This window comes from Gossypium arboreum, chromosome 6 (genome assembly GCF_025698485.1).
Source record: "Gossypium arboreum isolate Shixiya-1 chromosome 6, ASM2569848v2, whole genome shotgun sequence".
Taxonomy (NCBI): domain Eukaryota; kingdom Viridiplantae; phylum Streptophyta; class Magnoliopsida; order Malvales; family Malvaceae; genus Gossypium; species Gossypium arboreum.
In genome coordinates, this window is record NC_069075.1 from 105,598,707 (window position 1) to 105,616,690 (window position 17,984).

General features: G+C 33.8%; 1 non-coding gene across 1 annotated transcript; it reads left to right on the forward strand.

The window, feature by feature from the left end:
- Positions 1 to 224: 224 nt before the first annotated feature.
- Positions 225 to 330, forward strand: LOC128294460 (small nucleolar RNA R71). The gene has a single exon (XR_008284770.1). It is a non-coding gene; the product is annotated as a small nucleolar RNA R71 (small nucleolar RNA).
- Positions 331 to 17,984: the final 17,654 nt, after the last annotated feature.

The window sequence follows — 17,984 nt, forward strand, 5'->3', positions numbered from 1 at the left end:
TTGACAGCATAGTAATCAAATCGACGTTATAAACGCCTGCTGTTTTAGTTGGCTTTGTCCTCTTGACTTTCCACTGATAGTTGTTCAGTGACATCTCCTCTATAAACTCATAAGCATTTTCAGGTGTTTTATTATTGATGGTTCCACCAGCAGCTGCGTCAACCATTTGTCGAGTCGAAGGATTCAGGCCATTATAGAATGGTTGAAACTATAGCCGAAGCGGTAACCCATGGTGAGGGCACCTTCTTAGTAAGTCCTTGTACATATCCCATGCATCGTAAAGAGTTTCTAAGTCCATCTGCACAAACGAAGAGATATCATTATGTAATTTGGTTGTTTTAGCTGGTGAAAAATATTTTAATAGAAAGTTTTTGGTCATTTGTTCCCAAGTAGTGATTGACCCTTGTGGTAACGAGTTCAACCACTGTTTAGCTTTATTCTTTACTGAAAAAGGATACAACCAAAGACGTATGGCATCAACAGAAACGCCATTGATTTTAAATGTATCGCAAAGTTCCAAAAAGTTTGCCAAGTGAGCGTTGGAATCTTCGTCCTGCAAACCATCAAACTGAACAAATTGCTGTATCATTTGAATTGTGTTAGGTTTCAGTTCAAAAGTATTTGCACCTGCAGCAGGTCTAACTATACTTGACTCAATTCCTGTTAAAGTAGGTTTAGCATAATCATACATAGTACGAGGAGCAGGATTTTGATTTGCTAGTTCAACGGGTATCGCAGGAGGTAGCTGATTGTCTTGGTTTTCAGCCATATCTTTGGTTGGGGTTTGAGTATCATCCTTTTGCTTGTTCTCTGTGTATCTTAAGCTTCGTCTTATTTCTCTTTGGTTTCTGCGAACTGTGCGATCGATTTCTTCGTCAAAAAGTAGTGGTCCTAACTGGTTTCTTCTAGTCATAAACTATAAAAACCTGCCAAGATAAAGAAAAATAAATAAATAAATAAAAATAAAATGGAATTAACTTGCAAGAAAAATAAATGGATAAAGTAATAAAAATTGAGTGTTCCTAATATCTTAGTTCCCCAGCAACGGCTCTAAAAACTTGATCACGATTTTCGTGACAGGTAAGTTTTATATATTTATAATTAATCGTTATTGAAACTAACTATTATCATGATGTAGGCAAGTGTACCTATCGAATAGTAGTATAGTTTTAGCAAGACTGGATTGTCGAACCCAAAGGAACTAAAAGTACTAGTAATGACTGTCTTTTTATTATCTAGCCTAAGAATAAGGGGGTTTTGTTTTAACTAACTAATTATCTAAACTAAGAATTCTCAAAAAATAGAATTGAGGAATTACTTTTGGAAAAATGATTGAATTAAGACAATACCTAAGGAAAAATCCACCTAGACTTCACTTCTTATTCTGACTCCAAATCGGACAATTTATGCATTTAACTTATTCCGTAGATATCCCTAAGTTATGTTATTATCCCTATTCAAGACTAATAACGTCTAATCCCTAGATTGAATAATTGAGACTTTTCTCTAATTAATACCCTAGGGTTGCATTAACTCGATCTATGGATCCCCTTATTAGGTTTCACCCTAATCTGGAAAAATCTTGTCACCCTATCTCTAGGTGTGCAATCAGCTCCGCTTAATTATGACAAATGTACTCTTAGACAGGGTCTATTCCTCCTCTAAATAAGAGCTTATCTTCAGTCAGTACCCTGGGATATCAAAACAAGAATTAAGAACACATAATTAAGAACAAGTTAAATATTTATTATACAATTCATAAAATAATAACAAGATTCGTCTTAGGTTTCATTCCCCTTAGGTATTTTGGGGATTTAGTTTATAACTAAAAAGGAAAACATCTCAGAAGAATAATGAATACAAACATAAAGAAAACCCAAAACTCCTGAAGGGAAATTAAGGGGAGGTCTTCAATCTTGATGGTGAATCAAACTTCTGAGATGGATCAATCGACTTCCTTCAAGCAGTTCCCTGCCTCTTTCCCTCTGTGTGTCCTCTCCTCTTCTTTTAGGGTGTATTTATAGGCTTTAGAATGCCTAGAAGCCCTCAAAATTAGCCTTTTCCAAATTGGACTCAACTTGGGCTTGACAGGGACACGTCCGTGTGACACGCCCTTGTGCAATTACTTCAGGCCGTGCTCGAGCCTGTTAAATAGGCACGGCTGTGTGGTCCACCCATGTGAGTCGTGCTTCAATTCTGTCAAATTGCCACGGCCGTGTGGTCTGCCCGTATGAGGAAGTCCAAGCCGTGTTGATTTCATACTTTGGCCCATTTTCTCCGTTTTTGGCCCGTTTCTCGTTCCTTTCCCTCTCCTATGCTCTCCTAAGTATAAAACATGAAATTAAGGCATTAGTAGCATCGAATTCACCAATTCTAAGGGAAAAATTATCCATAAAATGTGTTAAGCATGGGATAAAAATATGTATAAATTACGGTTTATCAAATACCCCCACACTTAAGCATTTGCTTGTCCTCAAGCAAAATTCTCAACTCATAATCAAAATAAATTCTCCTCAACTTATAATCTCTATCGAAAATATCTCGAAATAATCCACAGGTAATCATACATTGAGAATTCAGCTAAAAGAACATCAAAGTTTTAAACATTCCAAGTTGACCATTTTATCATGAAAACATAGGTATCTCCCCTTATCTAGGTGGTTACCCTTGATTTGAAATCTCACGGAGTTTAACATCCTTAAGAAAGATTCACTGAAATCACTCGAGGTGTTTAAGGATAATGAATGAAGCACTCAATAGCCAATAATGAAAAATTATTATCATAGGCTTGCATGAAAATCAAATCTCACCACTATAAATTTAGATGATACATCAATCAAAAGGTCTTTGGAGGGTTGTAACGAGGCTTGGTTAGGAGGTGTGGTCTCAAGCTAAAAGAAAAAGTTAGACTCGAAATTGAATTGAAAAAATCACTTAACTAGAAAAAGATTTAATCATCACTTGCATACAACAGAGCTTCTTCTCAGAATATGAAATTTAAATACTTAAGCTCAAAAACAAAAAATTACTATTAATGTATAAACACAGTTTTTTTTTTATAGAACAAGTTAAAAAACATAGACTAACTATTAAGAACAAGACATAGCTGAGCAACTATTTCAATTCTAATCTCGAAAAAAGTAAGGATCAATTTTAATTTAAAGGATTTCAACAATAATGGGTTAAAGGTTAATATTAAGGTAATACAAGAAATGGCTTGTTAGCTCAATGAGGTTTACTAAAGGTTAATCATAGAGGTAGGCTTTTCATGGCATGAGTGGGTTAATCCTAATCGCCTTAATCATTTTGACATATCAAATCAAATGGTGTGGTCTTGACGTGCATAATCAAGCAAGTTCTAGAATAACAGTTCAATACTGACGCACTTAAAGCAATAATAAAAGTGAGTATGAATGAATTAATAGATGCTCAAAAGGCTAAAAAATCTCACAAAAATTATGGCTTTTTGATATTTAAAACTTGTGAATTCCAACTCAAAGTAATACCTAAACTTTGGGGAAACAACCTAAAATTTGAAATTCTTAAAAAAAATCAACTTATCATGCTTGATTCCCTAATGTCTTAAAGTTTAAACAATCAATGCATAAATGCCTATGTTTTAATTCAAGATATATCAATAAAAGTCATGAATCAATCAAAATTTATCCTAAACATGATATGAGAGCTTTTCAAGAGAACAAGGCAATCATTCAAGGATTTTTCTGATAGTGAAATGAATACCCTCCCACACTTAAGATGTACATTGCCCTCAATGTACAAAGATAGATATATAGAAAAGAATGTCAAAATAAGATAGGGAGAGAAGTGAAACTTCCTGAGTGATGAATGAATTTCTTTGAACATGACTACTCGGTAGGAAATAGCCGAAATTCAAAATCGTTAAATAAAAATTATAAATCCTAATAAAAATAAGATGAAAGAAAAATAAAAGGTAGTCTTAAAATAAAATAAAAGTAAAAACATAAAATAATAAATAAAAGTTTTTAAACATCTTCATCGCTAGATGGTTCGCGAGGTAGGGGTGGCGATGAGATGTGGAGGTGTTGACAGATCTACTGTAGGGTAGCATCAATGTTATCAAATCGTTGAAAATACTGCTGCTCGAATCGAGTGAGGCACTCAAAAATGTCAGCATATGAAGCTGCGGCATGAACTGGACGAAAGGTGGCGGTGACTGAGACGGTGGGTCCTTGTGCTATGAATCGACATCATCAGTAATGTCCTCGAGGGCCTCCTCCTGGGCAGATTGGGCAAGACGATATTGAGGAGGGTAGGTTCCTCGATGCTTTTCGATCATCCTCATGCTAAGCATGCTCAAGATTCCTTGTGGAGACATCTGGCCAATGAGGATCAAGGATGATTCTTGGGCTGTGATGCGGAGGAGTCCGAAGTGTCAAGCCAACCGAGTAACATAGGGGCCAATGGAGATGAACCCCTTTCTTATGCCGCTCTGTCTGGTGCTAAATGGTGAGAGCAATAAAATAAGCAAGGTCGATGATGTGCCCGAGCGACATACACTATAGAAAGTAGTCGTCATGAGTATTGACGATGCCAGTGTTCTCTCGCTTTCCTGTTATCGTGTGAGCCAAAATGATGTGTAGGTACCTCAGAGATGGAGGGAGAGCCGATGCCTTGGAGCGGCTAGAATAATATCATCATATGAGTCTTATCATCAAGTCTTCTACTAAACATAATGGAATAAAAAACCAAGGAAAGATAAAGCAATTCCAATCATAATCAACCAGACTAACAATACTTCCCCCTAACATTTTTGTTAGCTAGCATTCTCATATAATAAGAATCACATCTGAAAAATGAATAGTTGTATATACCTCTTAGGATAAAAGAACATATAGAAGACCCATAAGAGATCATCATAAGATACTCGACTATAACCACTGCATTTAGATATCTTTGCAGTTCAAACTTTATCCCACTGACTACTATAGTCATCAATAATCCCACATTATCTCATTAACTAAAGAAATCAATTCAAAAGAAATTTAGGTTAATACGTTCTTTAAATACCATACCTGAAGAAGCCGATTACCTGTGATTAACCTCTTCTTTAACAGTGACATTGCGTGTCCCGAATGATCTTCAGAAAAGTCTAATATCTCTTCTAGAACTGTCTTTACTTGCTAACTCATTCATAGCTCTAATCATATTTTTATTCATTCAGCCACTGAACTCTTCGGTTTCACACTTGTGAGTTTAACCAATATAAATCTTGTGAATTCCGTTGTATAAGACTATACAGGTGAGGGGGTGAAGGTTGTAAAGCCTCTAAATTTGACTCTCATATATATATATATACACACACATAACATAACATTCATCATTAACATAATCTTATGAACTTTTATTCATACCTTTATGAGTTCTAACCCATCATAAGCTAATTTTAACTTATTCCAGCATTACCGGAATTAGCTCAGTTAAAAAGCATCTCTGTCTAAAAATGAATCAAATATCATCAGAGTTAGGAGATATCACACTATCATAGGTTAAATAATGGCATGTATTTCTAGACTTCATACATGCTACGTTCAGCCTGAGAACCGACTAAACTGTAGCACTGATACCAATAAGTGTAACACCCCTGACCCGTATCCATCGCCAGAATAGGGTTACTGAGCATTACCAAAGTTTACATTTCAAAACAAATAAAAAGATTCTAACATTTTAATTCATATCATTAATCATAGCAAAACCAATCCATAACATGAATATCGTCCCTTATATGAGTTCTCGAGGCCCTAAAAACACATTAGTAACAAGTTAGGACTAAATCGAAAACATATAGAATTTTTTAGAAAAAGATGACAATTTTCAAAATTGCAGGGGACATATGGCCGTGTGACTCACACGGCTGAGAGACACGCCCATGTCTCAAGCTGTGTAGACATTCGAAGCGGGGACACACGGCCATGTCCTAGTCTGTGCCTGTGTAACTTACTAACTTGGGTCACATATCCAAGCCACACTCTCTTGTGTCAGACTATATGCCCTTCGAAATGACCTCACATGCCCGTGTGATAGGCCCTGTGCTAAGCCCTGTAACAGTCTGACTTGCAACCCTTTGAAAGCTACAGGGGACACATGACCGTGTCGCCTGGCCGTATGTCACACACAGCTGAGACACATGCCTGTGTCTTTGCCCGTGTGGATGAAAAATAAGACATTTGAAAGCCATTTTTCTCACCCATTAAAGTACATAACTACATCCAACTGTCCACATATAAACAAGCCTTCAAATTGCACTAATAACATGCATCATCGAGTTACCCAATTAAGGTATATAAACATACAACCAATATGCCTAAAAGGCACCTCAATCGCAACAATTAAACATGTACATTTATAAGCACAATTTGGCCAAATGTTTAACTAACCTTTAGCTAAGTTAGGGCCAAAGCATACCATTTTATTTACCTATCAATTTCATACCCAGGAGTACCAGATATACCAATTAACATTAGCATCATAAACCATATATGCCAACTACATGTTTCATACCAAAATGACCATGTTCAACTTCCATCACCTAAGCATCATAAGAACTATAAAATCAACCATCATAAGGTCACACACACATATATATATTAGCATAACATGTAACACCTCCTACCCGTATCCATTGCCGGAATAGGGTACGAGGCATTACCGAATTTTACTGAACATTTTCAGATAATTCTGAGTCATTTATTATTCATATTTTGAAAATAATCATAACGTCTCTCTATTGGGCCCTCGAAGCCCCAAACATACATTAGAAACCAACCTAAATTAAATCGGGAACATAGAATTTTTTTTTTTAAATCTTAAATTATATTTTCATCTAAGTACTTACCATTTCAATGCTCCTTATAATTAAACATGTTACCATTCAATCAATAGCTTGGCACTTGTCTAAGCGTCAAACAACTTCATTGTTAGTATACTTGCACATATTTCATATAAATTCAACATTGATATACTTATTTTCTCGACATGTCATACTTGAGTTTAATAATTGTCTTTACTTACATAATTTCCTTGTATCAACATATAAGAGATAATCATATATGCACATGAAATATATCATAATCATATATGCACATGAAATATATCATTCTCTTATCGTTTCTTCATAAGTATATATCAATCATTTCATTATATCAATGTTTCATGCTCCATCATTTCCATATATTTTGAATATTTATTCCGGTAATAGTTTATATCAAACTTAACATAAATTATGTTCCATGTACTTATACTTATTTCGTTTATCTATCTTCATAATTATTTCATACAACTATTTTGTACATATATTTCCATATGACCAGTTCTTGTAAATATTTCACACAACCATTTCATTTAACCATTCGTCGTCTGATACATATTACCTGAATATCAATTGTTCGATAGATGCCATAGCGTCTCCCATCCACGGTCTTATTTATCTTTGACATGATGCCATAGTGTCTTTCAACTATGGTCTTACTCATTTTCTGCCATGTTGCCATGGTATCTTTCAACCATGGTCTTATTCATTTCATATCACATTGCCATGGTATCTTTCAACCATGGTCTTATTCATTTCATATCACGTTGCCATGGTATCTTTCAACCTTGGTCTTACACATTTCATATCAGGTTGTCATGGTATCTTTCAACCATGGTCTTACACATTTCTTACACATTTCGTATCAGGTTGCCATGGTATCTTTCAACCATGGTCTTACACCTTTCGTATCAGGTTGGCATGGTATCTTTCAACCATGGTCTTACACATTTCATATCAGGTTGCCATGGTATCTTTCAACCATGGTCTTACACATTTCATATCAGAGAGCACACTCCCATTTAACTCGATCCTTATGGCGGGATTACCACCTAGGCTAAATCAGAATATAAACTCATAGAGTATTGTCGGGATTACCGGTCTAGGCTAAATCCTTGCAACGACAATTACTCTAATGAGCTTGGATCTAAATTACCATCGAGCTAAATTCAGACCTAATTCGGATTACCCGTCAGGCTAAATCCATTTTACACATATTTTTCTGGAGGGCTATATCAGGATAGGATCACCCGTCCGGGCTAGATCCTTTTTACTGTCAATTCCTTTTCGTTCAACCGAGGTTTCTTCCCCTTTTTATCAAATATATCAATGTTTCATCAATTTTCATACAAGGGATATTTAAAATCATATTCACATCAATAACATACATTTCAAGTATTTAAAAATATAGTTCAAGTTATACGAACTTACTTGGCAAAATTGCAGAAATATCAAGATTCAAGGGGATTTTGGTAATTTACCATTTTTCCAATTTTCACCCGATCTTAAATTGACAATTTCATTCAATTTATTAATTTAGATAATAAAATAATTCATTCCCTTCAATTTGATTATTTTTGATATTTTTACTAAATTGCCCCCTAAAGTTTTACTTTTATTCAATTTAGTCCTTAAGCCTAAAACATGCAAATTAGCCATGCTAGCTGAATATTCATATATATTTTCCTTCTCCTCCTCTCCCTTCCATATCCTTAATGTATATAACACACTTGTAAGTAACATTATCTATAATTTTTATTATTTACTTTTATGAATATTCAAGCTGTCCATCTGTATCATAGTAACTAAATTATTTATATCTGGAGCTATAGAACTCAAAATTAATATCTGCTAATGTTTACTAAAACTAGACTCATATATCTTATTACCATAAAATTTTAATAATTTTTGGTTTATCCAATAAGTACAGTTTATTCTTTAAATTTACCCCTGTTCTGCTGTCTAACAGTTCTGACACTTCTTCACTACAAATTAATTATCTCCTCGTACAGAATTCAAATGATGTTCTTGTTTCTTTCTATTTAAAATAGACTCATTCAGGATTCTAAATATATAAATTTATTCCCATAATTATTTTTATCCAATTTGTTATGATTTTCCAAAATCAGAATAGGGGAACCCAAAATCTTTCTGACCTTGTCTCACAAAATTTATTATATCTCATGATTTACAATTCCATTGCTTGCATAATTTCTTCTATAAGAAGCTAGACTCAATAATATTTAATTTCATATTTTATTCATCCTATAATTTGATTTCTACAATTTTTGGTGATTTTTCAAAGTTAGACTACTGCTGCTGTCCAAAACTGTTTTAGTGCAAGATATTATTTACCGTGTTTATAACACCCTTATTTTCTTTCTCTACACTATTTCTCATCACTTTCTCTTGTTTTCTCTTCACTAACATATCAAGAACATAGGACCATATGTAAGGAAACTCTACATTAACATTAATCCCATGCTTTTTCAATAATAACAAACTTAAAAATATATTGAAATCATGATGTTCTTACCTTGTTCTATTGATTTCAATCTTCATCTTGATTTTCTCTCTCCTTCAGCCTCCATTTGTTGAATCCAACTTGATATTCTAACTTCCCATAGTCTCCTTAACATTTTTCTCTCTTGATAGCTATGGAAATTCTTTTGATTTTTGGGTGAAAATATTGAATTTTTGGTGGAAGGACCAAATTGTAAAGAAAAGAAAACTTTCTTTCCTTTATTCTCTTCTAACGTTTGCATGCATGGAAAGGTGGATGAGAATTCCTCATCTTTCTTTCTTTATATACTAATAAAATAATAAAAAATAATAAAAAATATCTTATTAAAATATTAATAAAATAATATTTATCTAATTAAATAATTATAAAATATCAAAATATCTCTAGCATCATTATTACTTTCTAAATTTCTCTCTCTTCCAATTGACCATTTTACCCTTTATTATCTTTTAAAATTTCATCCTTGAGTCATCATTTAATTTGGTAAAATTGTAATTTAGTCCCTCATAGTTCTTCAACTATTCAATATGGTCCTAATTCATCCATTTTCCTTAGTTTCTAGATCATTCCACCTTTAAAATATTTACACTATTGGTCCTTCAACTTTTTCATATTTACACTTTAACCCCTCAAATTTTGAGTATTTACTCTTATGCAACAAAACTTTTCTCACTTTTACAATTTAGTCCTTTCTTGAATTAATATATCATAATATACTTCCCAATATTGACATAACTAAAAATTCCCCTTTTTGTCACTTTATTTCCTTATTTTACTATATAACGGATAATATTTTACTGTAAAAATTTTCAAGGTATCACATAACAACCATTACAAGGCCCAATTATATATATGCCAACTTAATAATAACTCCTTCATAAGAAAATGCCATAACCACAAGCCAAAAAAAATGGCTATATCATCAACCAAAAATACCTATACATGAGCATATTTAACCAGTTATCACTTAACTTGTTTCTATGCCAAAGCATAACATAATTGATATATAACCAACATACTATATTAGATTCAAAACCTTTCCAAAACATACCATAACTTGACCATGTTGAGGTCAATTCATCATATATCACTTTGGCCATTCAAACATGCTTTAACACATTATCAAATTAACATATACCAACAAGGCACCAAATGTACCAAGCTTACATCACCCCAAACAACATATACATGCCAAACTCATCAACTAGCATTCAACCAATCATCAACCATAAGTCCACCTATACATGCCATTATAACCTTAACCAAGACATGAAAATCTACCGATATAATTACTGGATAGTGTGATAAATCTTCGATGAACTTCCAACCCAATCGAGCTTCTGATAATCTAAAAATTAAAGGAAAAACAATTAAGTAAGCAATGAATGCTTAGTAACCTCGTATAAACTTTAGTCATATCAATCCATTTCAAATATGAGATTTATACATATAAAGAATAATCTTATAGCAATACTGCAAGATTCACGAAACATATTCAACAACTCACAACGTGGCTAAATCCACAACATCTCATATACATATCCTCCCTAGCATAGTAGGATTTTATAAAACTTAAACCCTTTTAAATTTTCTTATTTTTCATTTGCATTTCATTATTTTCCATTGCATTTACATTCTTTAACTTAAATAACAACATAAATTCAGCTCATCATTCCCTTTTTCATCATTTTACACTTTAAGCATGAACTTACTATTTCATTACCTTTCCACCCCCGTTTCATATGCATAACACACAAGACATATGAATATCATTCAACCATAACCACAAGCTAGTACATTTAAACATAGCTCTTTCGGGAATTAACCACATGATAAATCATTTCATAAGAAATTTCATAATTTAAACCTTGCCACTCTTTCATGAACAAAAGCATATTTTCGTTTGGGCTCTTACCATTTCAATACAACTTAAAAGTAAACATAATACTATTCAACCAATAGCTTGGCATATACCTAAGCATCAAACAATAACACATGTTAGCTTACTTGAACATATTTCATATAAATTCAACATGGATAACCATTTATTCTCAACATGTAACACTTGAGTTTATTACCCATCTCAACTTACATAATTTCTAGGTGTCATCATATCCAGGATGTTCATATATGCACATGTCATAATACATATCATTCTCTTACCATTTCTTATCTGAATAATACCCGTTGAACCATTTAGAATACCGTTGGATACCCAAGATAACTCACACATAGTGAACTAACTCATATAACTTTAATCCATCAATTCTTGTACATGTATGCTCACACGAGCTGTAAATTAGAATGCTCACATGAGCTGTGAAAATGGGCCTGCTCACATGAGTTGTGGGTCTGAATGTAGCTACACGATGCTGCTCAACGAGCTGTGAATCAGAATGCTCACAGGAACTATGAAAATAGGCCTATTCACACGAGCTGTGTATCGGAACGTACTACACAATGCTTCTCACACAAACTGTGGAGTATCTGCAACACATGCCGGGCCTCAGTCATCAGTTGGACATTCGAGACCAACACTCGAATGATGTAAACCATAATGACATGTCATTTGTATCCTATGTATTCCTAAGGTTAAAACGGGGTGGTTAATCGTCGTACGTCGTTGGATTTACGTCGTCCCATAACTTGATAAATTGTAGAATAACATAAATATATTAATTCATTTACAATAAAATCATATATTAACATTCAATTTAATCAGCATTATACATAATACAGTTCATACGAACTTACTTAGCTAAGTTGTAGAAATACCAAAGTTTAGGGTCATTTTGGTAATTTTCCATTTTCCTCAATTTTCCTCCCGATCTTGATCTAAATTAATAATTTCATTTAATCTATTAATTTAGATAGTAAAATAATGTGTTTTATTCATTTTTACAAAATTTCCCCTAAAATTGTACTTTTATTCAATTTAGTCTCTAAGCCTAAAACATGCAAATTAACCATTTTTACCTAAAATTGAGCCTAGTCGAATACTTATGGCATCAAATACAGCCCATTCAAGCAAAAATTTCACATCAAATCCTTGTACTTTTACTATTTTAATAATTTAATCCCTAATAAAAAAATTCATTAAAAATCACTTAATAAAATACTTTTAAATAACAACTAATATTTCAAATTCATCATTTAACATCTAAAATCACAAGGTTCATCAATGAAAAATTTCAAAATCTTTAACAGTTTCAAAATCAAAGGTATGGGCTAGCTGGACCTAGTTACAACGATCTTAAAAACATAAAAATTAAAAGAAACGGTGCTAAAACGGGCTTACATGCACCATCCAAAGCAAGGTCGAAGCTTGAAGCTTCTCCCATTCTTTTTCCATGGCAACCTTCAGTGGTGAAAAACAAATGGGGAAGAAAACATTTTGTTTTCTTTAGTTTATGAACCTTTTATTTTATTTTATTAGATAAATAACATATAAAACATTATAATTAAAAGAAATTAATTATCCAACTGCCTCACTAACTTTAGGATGGCTAATTTACTCAATAAGGCCTTCCAATTATAATTCTTTTAGCAATTAACACCTTTAAACTAATAGCAATTTAGTTTATTGAAACGAGGTCTTGATACCTTATTTTTTAAAACAATTTGACCTTTGGGTCATACCATTTGAACTTAATAAATCATTTATAAAACATAATTCATCAAATCAAAAACCTCTTTAGAACCATATTTTACACGTAAATATTAAATAATAATATTTATGAGCTTACTCGTTGGATTTGGTGGCCCTGAAACCACTGTTTCTGAACCATTAAAAAACTGACTGTTACAACTCTTCTCGAAAAGAATGGAAACAATTATATGAATTTATCTTTCTTGCTACGCCCAAAGCTACAGATGGTAAAGACAGCTCAGCAGAGGAGGATCAACATCCTAAAGATCATTCCCTAGTAAAAGAGGCTCCAACTGAACCCATCAATCAACTCGGTGAAGGAGAGGATTGAAATTTTCTTTCTTAAATATTGTACTTTACTTTTCCATTAATTCGATAATGTTTTACCACTTTAATAATGAAACCGAATTTCGTCCTTCCTTAGCCTCCTTAATACAACATTAAACTTTAATAATATAACATACATCTTTCACATAAATAAGAAAATTCGACCTACCTGAGGAACTTAACCAGGTTGGGCATATTATGCATACAGACTCCTTTCAATACTAATTGTCCAAGGAACGGCTGAAATGAGCTCTGATACCAACTTGTATGTGACAGCCCAAAATTGACCTTAGTCGAGATGTGGTTTCGGGACCACAAAACCGAGGCATAAAAATAATTTAAAATTTATTTTGATGTCTATGATATGTGTTAGTTTGTGTGTGACATTTCTGATGTTTCGATTTAGAGTTATAAAGGTGAATTTCACTAGAAAGGACCTAGTAGTAAACTTTGAAAGTGTGATGGGAAATGTGTAATGACTTGTTGATAATGCATGCAAAAATAAGGATTTGCATGTCAAATTTCCCCCAACATGTAGTGGCCGCCATGACAAGGGTGTATGGGTTAAACATGTCATGAAACATGTTTTGTTGATGCATTAGGGAGAAATGATAAAATAAAGAGTATGGGTAAGTAAAGAATGAAAAAAAAATGTGTGTGAGTGTGGTATCTTCTCCCATTGCCGTGAGTTGTAGAGGAGGAAAGGAAAAATTTTGTTCATCCATTTTCTCTTCTTTGGCCGAAAATACTAAGGAAAAAGGAAGGATTTTTGCTTCATGCTTGGTTTAGAAGAGAACTAGAAGGAGATTCGGCTATGATTGCATCAAGATTAAGGTATGTTTGAGGTTGTGTCATGAGGTTCATGCTTGTTTTGGTTGCTAGCTTGATGTGCATGTTAGCCATGGTTCAAATCCTTGTTATGACATGAAAATGGTATTTGGCCAAGGTTGATATTGTGTTAAAGCCATTGCATGCTAAATGTGAAGCTTGTTGATGATGCATGTAATGATGGATTGACTACTCTTGAAATTTCTTTTTAGTATTCTTGAGTAGGACATTGAATTCTTTGTTTAACCATGACCAAAGTTAAAAGGGTATGGTTGTGATGTATTCGCCATGGTGCATTCATGAGCATGATTTATGCTTGTTACTTGATTGGTAAAATTTGTGTTTGGATGGGTATGAACCCTTGAGATTCGCCATGCACCTATATGTATATATATGTTTGCACATGATGTGTTGGAATGACATATATACTACCTCAAAGTATGTATTTTCATGTGATTGTGTTTTGATTATGAAGCAAATGATAGATGTGTATGGAGCTACAATATGTAAAGCATTAGCTAGGAAAATGTGTGCCATGCATGTGTGGTATTAAACATGTAATTGGCCTCAACATCAACATGCATAATCGGCCCATGAATGAGTACCTAAGAGGTTGTGTTGTTCGCCATGAGTAAGCATGTTGAAGGCTTTGTGCGTTGAGTCGATTCATGAATTCGCACTTATGTGACTTTAATGTCTAGTGAATATACGTGGGCTAAGTGCCTTGAGTTCCTCTTTTTGATACTCAAATGATTAAATCAATTTATTTGCTAAATTAAGCTCAAGAGCAAAGAGGGACCAAATCCGATAAAGGGAAGGAAAAAGTAGTCGAATAGCCATCGAATCATTCGACAACATCCGAGGTAAGTTTTTGAGTATCGAACTTAGATTTTGATTCGATTGGATGAAGTAATAAGCAATCGAAATTGTGCCCTTGTATATGGCCATTGAGCGAAATGATATTTTTGATTAAGTAAAATGTGCATAAAAGTTTGTTATGAAATTGAAACAAAGATGTGAATGAATGTGCGAATTGTGATATCCAGGCTAAGTTCAAGGCAATTGTGCGACCAGATATCGGGCTAAGCCCAAGGCAATTGTGTGAGCTATGATATCGGCTAAGCCCAAGGCAATTGTGCGAGTTGTGATATCCGGGTTAAGTCCCAAGGCATTTGAGCGGGTTACCATAACGGACTACGCCCCAAGGTGTTTTGAACGAGTAGCTATATCCGGATAAACTCCAAGGTATGTGATTTGAAATTTATAAGCTGCTGGAAAATTTTCAGTTAATGCACTTGTGAAATTCCCAACAACAAGGTATGTTTTGTGTGTGCTTTGCACACTATGAGTAAGTGCGTATGAATATTCGCTCCAATGATAAACGAGCTATCGGCCTTAACTAAGCCGTTGTTTGTGTATGAAAATAAGAATTGGGATTGTGAAGTAAGCATGTCTTTGAGAAATTGTGCATATGAATTATTGTTTAGCTACTTGAATGCTATGCTTTGGTTGTGTGTATATTATGGCTCGAAACTTACTAAGCATAAATTGCTTACTCCGTTTCTTTGTTTCTCTATTTATAGATTTTGCTCGTTAGCGATCGGATTCGGGATCATAGAAGTTGAAGTCAACCACACTATCAAAGCCCCTTTTTGGTACTCCTTTAGTTGAGTTCGGATATGGCATGTATAGGACTACCCTCGGTTGTCTTTAAGTACTTGTGTTGTATATGTGTACGGCCATGCGAAAATGGTTCGTAATAGTGGAGTATGGAAATAGACAATTTGTGGTTTGTAATTATATATGGTTTCATGATGTGATTATGGATTGGAATGGGAGTGTTGGTCACATGATCAGCCATTGGAATGGCTAAATATGATCATATGTGGACCCATGTATGGCAAGACCATAGTTGGCCCATGGAGACTACAAATTAGGTAAAGCCTACCTTAAAAACAGATGCTGCCAGCTGCAGTGACGTGGTTTTGAAAAATCACAAAAATTTTTAGGAATGGTATTAAATGGTGAATAAATTATGAAATCGAACCTTGACGAGTCTATTTTCGTATGAAAGTAACGAAACGATCATATGAATAGTATACCGAGAGATATTAAAATTCTCGTGAGACAGGGCCAGAACGGTTTCTGGGTCCCCTGTCGCGACTTTGAAAATTTACCATAAATTATCCAGAATGAATTAGAAGTCATGCCTTATATGTGCAGATTCCTTTTTGAGTCTAGTTTCATTAGAAACAAACAGCATCAGTATTGAAACCCTGTACAGAGAGATATTCAAGTTGTAACGCGTGAAGGTCAGTGTAGTCGACCCCTGTAACATGGGTGACTTTAACTAATAAACTGTACCAATTGGCCCTACCAAAAATTCTAAAAATAAATTCATGGATGGATATATGAGTCTAAATTCAGAAAAAATTTATGGAATCAGTTTCTGAGTTGTGAAACTCGAGATATGCTTTTTAAGGCGACAGTGATGCAGTTTTCCAGCTTGCCTGGGAATGTCAAATTGGTCGGTGCCATAAGTGGTTTTGGCTTGTTAACCCCTCGTGTCCGACACCGGTAACGGTCTCGGGTTCGGGGTGTTACATTGCAACACCCTAAACTCGACCCGATTTTTCAGATTTGGATTTTAGGTATTACCACACAAAAACACTTAGCCAAACTAACTCAACCATATCAGATAGCATCATATTTAAGACATACACTTTTTAATTACATTCAAGACTAAATTTTAAGAAACAAATTTGGTACTTAAACATAAAATTTTTGCCCTACCAGATTTCTCACTAAAAACAACATCTACTAATTATAGATTCATTTAAGAACTCCAAAAAATATGCTACCCCATTAGATCTATATGCATAAGAACCGGACATGCATTTTCTTTGGTGTAGTCCTGGCATCGTTCCTCCAAGCGTAGTCTCCCAACATCGAAACCTGAAATAATTAACAAGTCTTGTAAGTTCATGAGTAATTTAATGAATGTTATTTCATTGAACCTTGATAGTTACTTTATATTCTTTGATTATCATCTATGCGCCAACCGACCTTCAAAATTATTTATTGAGTGTATAGCAATATAGCTTGATTCACATACGCGCCGACTATTTTATTCTTAATATGCCAATTCTTTCTCATTTGACTAATTGAAGATTTTTTTAGATATTACTAAATTCTCTCATTTACATATGTGTCTCTCAACAGAAGTTATCTTCAAAATTCATTTTGTATAGATATATCCTTATCACTTATCACATAATAGTTGCTCACAATATTAATCATAGATGGATACATACGCATTTGGCGAATACTTTCACATATCTAAGCACCATCAAACTATTAAACTAGTCATATCCTGAATTAATACCATACAACTCAATTGATAGTGTACTTCATAAATTAATATGATGACATCCACAATATTACTTTAGAATCCCAAGTGTTCATAATAATCAATATTCAAACCCATAAGATTTCAGCCGAAATCATTATTCAATTCAGATATGATAGATTCTGAATAACTTTAATTAAATCGTACCATGACAAATCCACGTTGACAATATCTTAGATCATGCATAATTATGAATCTGTCCAAATACATTTACACATTTTATTACAACACATCTCTCATTTTTACCATACTCATACCTTACATGTTTAAGTAAACTTCACCATCACTCCATTTATGTAGGTATATAAATATATTTCTTATTTGACCAGTTCATATAAAAGAGTCAGGGTGAAGGCTTACCTTAACCCGCCTAAACTATATTCCGAAGCTCCATACTCGA